Source organism: Otolemur garnettii, unplaced genomic scaffold, assembly GCF_000181295.1.
Source record: "Otolemur garnettii isolate 467f Iridium unplaced genomic scaffold, OtoGar3 scaffold00208, whole genome shotgun sequence".
NCBI lineage: Eukaryota > Metazoa > Chordata > Mammalia > Primates > Galagidae > Otolemur > Otolemur garnettii.
The window spans coordinates 2372560-2377820 of record NW_003852603.1 but is presented as its reverse complement, the minus strand read 5'-3'; the positions used below and the strand labels follow the sequence as shown (position 1 = coordinate 2377820).

Here is a 5261-nt window from a genome sequence, read left to right as displayed (position 1 = left end):
GCATGGCCTACAGATATATGAAAAAACGCTCATCATCCCTAATCATCAGAGAAATGCAAATCAAAACTACTTTGAGATATCATCTAACACCAGTAAGATTAGCCCATATCACAAAATCCCCAAATCACAGATGCTGGTGGGGTTGTGGAAAAAAGAGAACACTTCTACACTGCTGGTGGGAATGCAAACTAATATGTCCCTTTTGGAAAGTCATATGGAGAACACTTGGAGATCTAAATATAGATCTGCCACTTGACCCTGTAATTCCTCTGCTAGGTATATATTGAGAAGACCAAAAATCACGCTACAATACACATATCTGTACCAGAATGTTCACTGCAGCCCAATTCACAATTGCTAGGTCATGGAAGAAGCCCAAGTGCCCATCAACCCATGAATGGATCAATAAATTATGGCATATGTACACCATGGAATACTATGCAGCCATAAAGAAAGATGGAAACTTTACCTCCTTCATGTTTACATGGATGGAGCTGGAAAACGTTCTTTTTAGCAAAGTATCTCAAGAATGGAAGAAAAAGTATCCAATGTATTCAACCCTATTATGAAACTAATTGTTAACTATCATAGGAAAGCTATAATCCAAATGGAGCCCAAGAATATGGAAAGGGGAGACAGAGGGGAGGGGGGAGGATGGGTGCAGGGAGGGTGATTGTGGGGATCACGCCTATAATTTATCCTATAAGGGTACATGTGAATCTTTCTAAATGTCGAATATAAATGTCTTAACACAACAATCATGAGAATGACATGACGGCTATGTTGGCCAATTGGATGAAAGTATTTCAAATTGTATATGGAAACAACACACTTTATCCCATTACAGAATTAATGTGCACAAATATGATTTAAAAAAAAAAAAACCAGGATAGAAACCATTCCACCTGCTTTCTCACCCCCACCTATCACTTGAAGATCATTCTGTCAAGGAAGAGTATTCTAATTTGGCAATCAGGGTTCTAAGAAATATTAACAAAAAGAAGATACTGTATCTCCAACACAATTGAAGCAAAATTCCTAAGGGCTTGCCAATAGCAGTGATTCTCAAAGTGAAATCCAGGGACCCCTGGAGCCCAAGCCTTTCAGGGTCTATGAAATTAAAATTATTCTCATAACATTAAGATGCTTACATATCTTTTTCAAATTAACTCTCTTACAAGCATGCAGAGTAGTTTTCCAGCAGCTACATGACATGTGATATCCAACAGACTCCATGCAGAAGCAGATATGAGAATCTAGCTGTCCTCTATAAGCTAGTCTTTAAAGAAATTTGCAAAAATAAAAAAACAATGGCATGCTTGCTTCGGCAGCCCATGTGTTAAAATTGGAACACTACAGAGAAAATTAGCATGGCCCCTGCACAAGGATGACACACAAATTCGCGAAGTGCTCCATATTTAAAGAAAAAAAATGATGGCACTTATCTTGCTATTTTTTTATTTTGGAAAAAAATATATTTTTTCATAAAAATATGTTAACATGAAATGGGTTAATTATTTTTTAATGAATTAATATTTATAAAATTTTAATTCCTAAAATGATAAATATCAATAGCTATACCTAACATAAACAAAAGCTATTAGGCATCCTAGATGATGTTTAAGAGCATAAAAGGTTCTGAAATCAAAAGCCTTAACTTTTATGTGCCCCTTTATGTGCCTTTTTTATTAAATCATTTTTCTATATTTTAATTTTTTAGAGACAAGGTCTTGCAATGTTGCCCAGGCTGGTCTTGAACTACTAGATTCAAGTGACTCTCCTGCCTCAGATTCCCAAATAGCTGGCACTACAGGCATGTACTACTGTGCCAGGCTTTTTCTTTTTCTTTTCTTTTCTTTTTTTTTGAAACAGAGTATCAAACTGTCACCCTAGTTATAGTGCTGTCATGTCACAGCTCACAGCAACCTCCAACTCTTGGGCTCAAGCAATTCTCTTGCCTCAGCCTACCAAGTAGCTGGGACCACAGGTGCCGCCACAACACCTGGCTGTTTTTTTGGTTGCAGCTGTCATTGTTGTTTTAGCTGGCCTGGGCTGGGTTTGAACCTGTCAGCCTCGGCATATGTGGCCAGCGCCCTATTCATTGAGCTACGGGTGCCACCTGTGCCTGGTTTTTCATGCACCTTTTAAAAAGGTGCATGATCCACAAGAGAAAGCTCCTGTTTTTCCCAGCAGACAAACAGAGGTGCTTTTCACCTCTGTTGAAATTGACAAAGGGAAGCAACCCAAATGTCCGTGTAAGGAAGAAGGTAGTACATAGACATACAATAGATAATTATTCCATCTTAAAATGAAGTCCTGTCTCAGGGTACAACATGGCTAAACCTTGAGGACCTCATGCTGAGTGAAAAGAGCCAGTCCCAAACTGACAGCTGCATGTTCCTATATATGTGAGGTACCTAGAATAGTCAAAACAGAAAGAGGAAGAGCGGGGACTGCCCAGACCTGGGCAGGGGAGAATGGAGAGCTGTTTAACGGGTACAGAGTTTCAGATCTGCAAGATGACAAGCATCCCGGAGATCTTCAATCCATAACCAACAAGGTTTGTATTCTTCACACTACTCAACTATACACTTAAAATGGTCAAGATAGATTTTGTTATTTTTTTTTTACCACAATAAACAAATAATAAAAAGACTGACAGAGTCAAAAAAAATGTTAAAACCCAACATGTTATTGGGAGTGTGAGGCATGGGCACACGTGCACTGAGGTGGGAGACAAAGTGCGTAGACTTTCTATAGCTCCTTTCATAGTATTTATCAAAGTTGTGTGAATCCTGTGACCTTGCTTTACTTTGTAAAAAAATGCAAAAGACATAGATACAAGAATGTTCTTCACAAGACTGACTTACATGGAAGAAAACTAGAAATAACCTGAATGTTCATATGATTAACAGCCAGTGTTACAGGTTTACTTGTGTCCCCAAAGATGTGAAACCCTAACCCCCAGTAGCTATGATTGTGACCTTACACAGAAATAGTGATCAAGAGGAGGTCATCAAGTTGGACACTAATGCAACTGTTGACCTTATACAGAGGGAGATTTGAACTCAGAGAGCGAGCGCTGAAGACACAGGGAGAACACCATCTCCAAGTCAATGCATGCCGAGGCCAAGAACTGGTAACATACACATGAAAACATGTTCATCATTCCTAATCATCAAAGAAATGCAAATCAAAACCACCCTGAGATATCACCAAACTCCAATGAGAATGACCCACACCACAAAGTCCAGAAGCTGCAGATGCTGGTATGAATGTAGGGAGAAGAGAATACTTTCACACTGTTGGTGGGCTTGCAAACTGATACAGCCTCTTTGGAAAGAAGCATGGAGAATCCGCAAAGAACTCAAATTACACCTCCCATTTGATCCTGCAATTCCACTACTAGGCATCTACCTTGAAGGAAAAAAAATCATTTAATCATAAGGAAATTTGCATTAGAGTGTTCATCGCAACTCAAGTTACAATCACCAAAATGTGGAAACAGCCCAAGTGACCATCAACCCGTGAATGGATTAATAAACTGTGGTATATGTATACCATGGAGTACTATTCAGCCATAAAATGATGGTGACTTTACATATTTTGCATTAAACTGAGTTGCAGAACATTCTCTTTAGTGAAGTATCACAAGACAGAAAAGCAAGTATCCAATGTAGTCAATACAAGTATGACGCCAGTAGAGGAACTAACACCCACACAGGAGAAAAACTCAATTTAATTCAAGCTGGGGGGAGGAGGGAGAAGGGAGAGAGATTGGTACGCTCTCACCTAATGGGCACAGTATAAATGTACATGCGCACCTCCTGGATGAGGGGTAAATTAAAAAAACTTTTTAAAAAGAAATAGGATCACTGGGTGTGGTGGTTCATTTCTGTAATCATAGCACTCTGGGAGGCCAAGGGAGGTGGACTGCCTGAGCTCAGGATTCTAGACCAGCCTGAGCTAGAGAGAGAACCTGTCTCCAAAAATACAGCTGGGTGTTGCAGTAGGCACCTGTAGTCCCAGCTACTTCAGAGGCTGAGGCAAGAGGAACACAAGAGCCCAAGAGTTTGAGGTTGCTATGACCTATGATGCCACAGCACTCTGCCAAGGATGACAAAGTGAGACTCTGTCTCAGGAAAAAAAAAAAAAAAAAAAAAAGAGATAGGATCTTGCTATGTTGCCCAGGCTGACCTCAAAACTCTTGAGCTCAATAGGCCCTCCCCACCTCAGCCTCCTGAGATGAACCACAGGTATGCATTATCATAACCAGGTTAAAATAACATGATGATCCTATCCCCAATTAAAGACTTATTTAGGAATCTCTTCATTATGCTCAACTCAATTCATAGTTGCCAAGTCATGGAAGCAACCTAAGTGCCCAACAATTTATGAATGGATCAACAAACTGTAGTATATGTATGCCATGGAATATTATGCAGCCATTAAAAAAGATGGAGCCTTTATATCTTTTACATTTACCTGGACAGAGTTGAAATACATTCTTCTTAGTAAGGTATCACAAGAATGGAAAGATGAATATCCAGTATAATCCATACTAATAAGAAATCAATATACAAAACACTACCATAGTCCAGTTCGGGTGTAAAGGGAAGTGGGGGGGAGGAGGATGTACGGCAGAGGGAGGAAGGACATAAGGCAGGATCTCACCTAATGTGCATATTGTAAGGGTGTGTAACACGCCCCCTGGGTGAGGGGCTCCTCTACAAATGGAACTTTGCCTGGAAGTGAGAACAACGCAATCCAAATATTATACCCTCATATTAATTTGAATAAAGTTTAAAAGAAAAAAATAAGCATGCTCAGTATAAACCAACATTTTCCTCTGGAAAAGGGATGAGAGAAGTATGGACAACCATTCTTTCATAATAAGCAGACACTGCCACTTTAATTTTAACTTAACATTTTCTGGGATTCCAAAAATTCTTTAAAAATGTCACAAGCAGGCCAGGCCCTGTGGTTCACACTTGTAATCCTAGCACTCTGGGAGGCCAAGGCAGGTGGATTGCTTGAGCTCACAAGTTCAAGACCAGCCTGAGAAAGAGCGAGATCCCACCTCTAAAAAAATTGCCAGGCATTGTGTTGGGCACCTGTAGTCCCAGCTACATGGGAGGCTAAGTTAAAAGTCCAGGAGTTTGGCTCAGTGCCTGTGGCTCAAGCGGATAAGGCACCAGCCACATACACCTGAGCTGGCAGGTTCGAATCCAGCCTGGGCCCGCCAAACAACAATGATGGCT

The 5261-nt window shown here is 40.2% G+C and overlaps 1 non-coding gene across 1 annotated transcript; it reads left to right on the top strand.

Moving 5' to 3' along the window:
- Positions 1-1317: 1317 nt before the first annotated feature.
- Positions 1318-1422, top strand: LOC111721984. The gene has a single exon (XR_002770958.1). It is a non-coding gene; the product is annotated as a U6 spliceosomal RNA (small nuclear RNA).
- The last annotated feature ends 3839 nt before the right edge of the window (positions 1423-5261 follow it).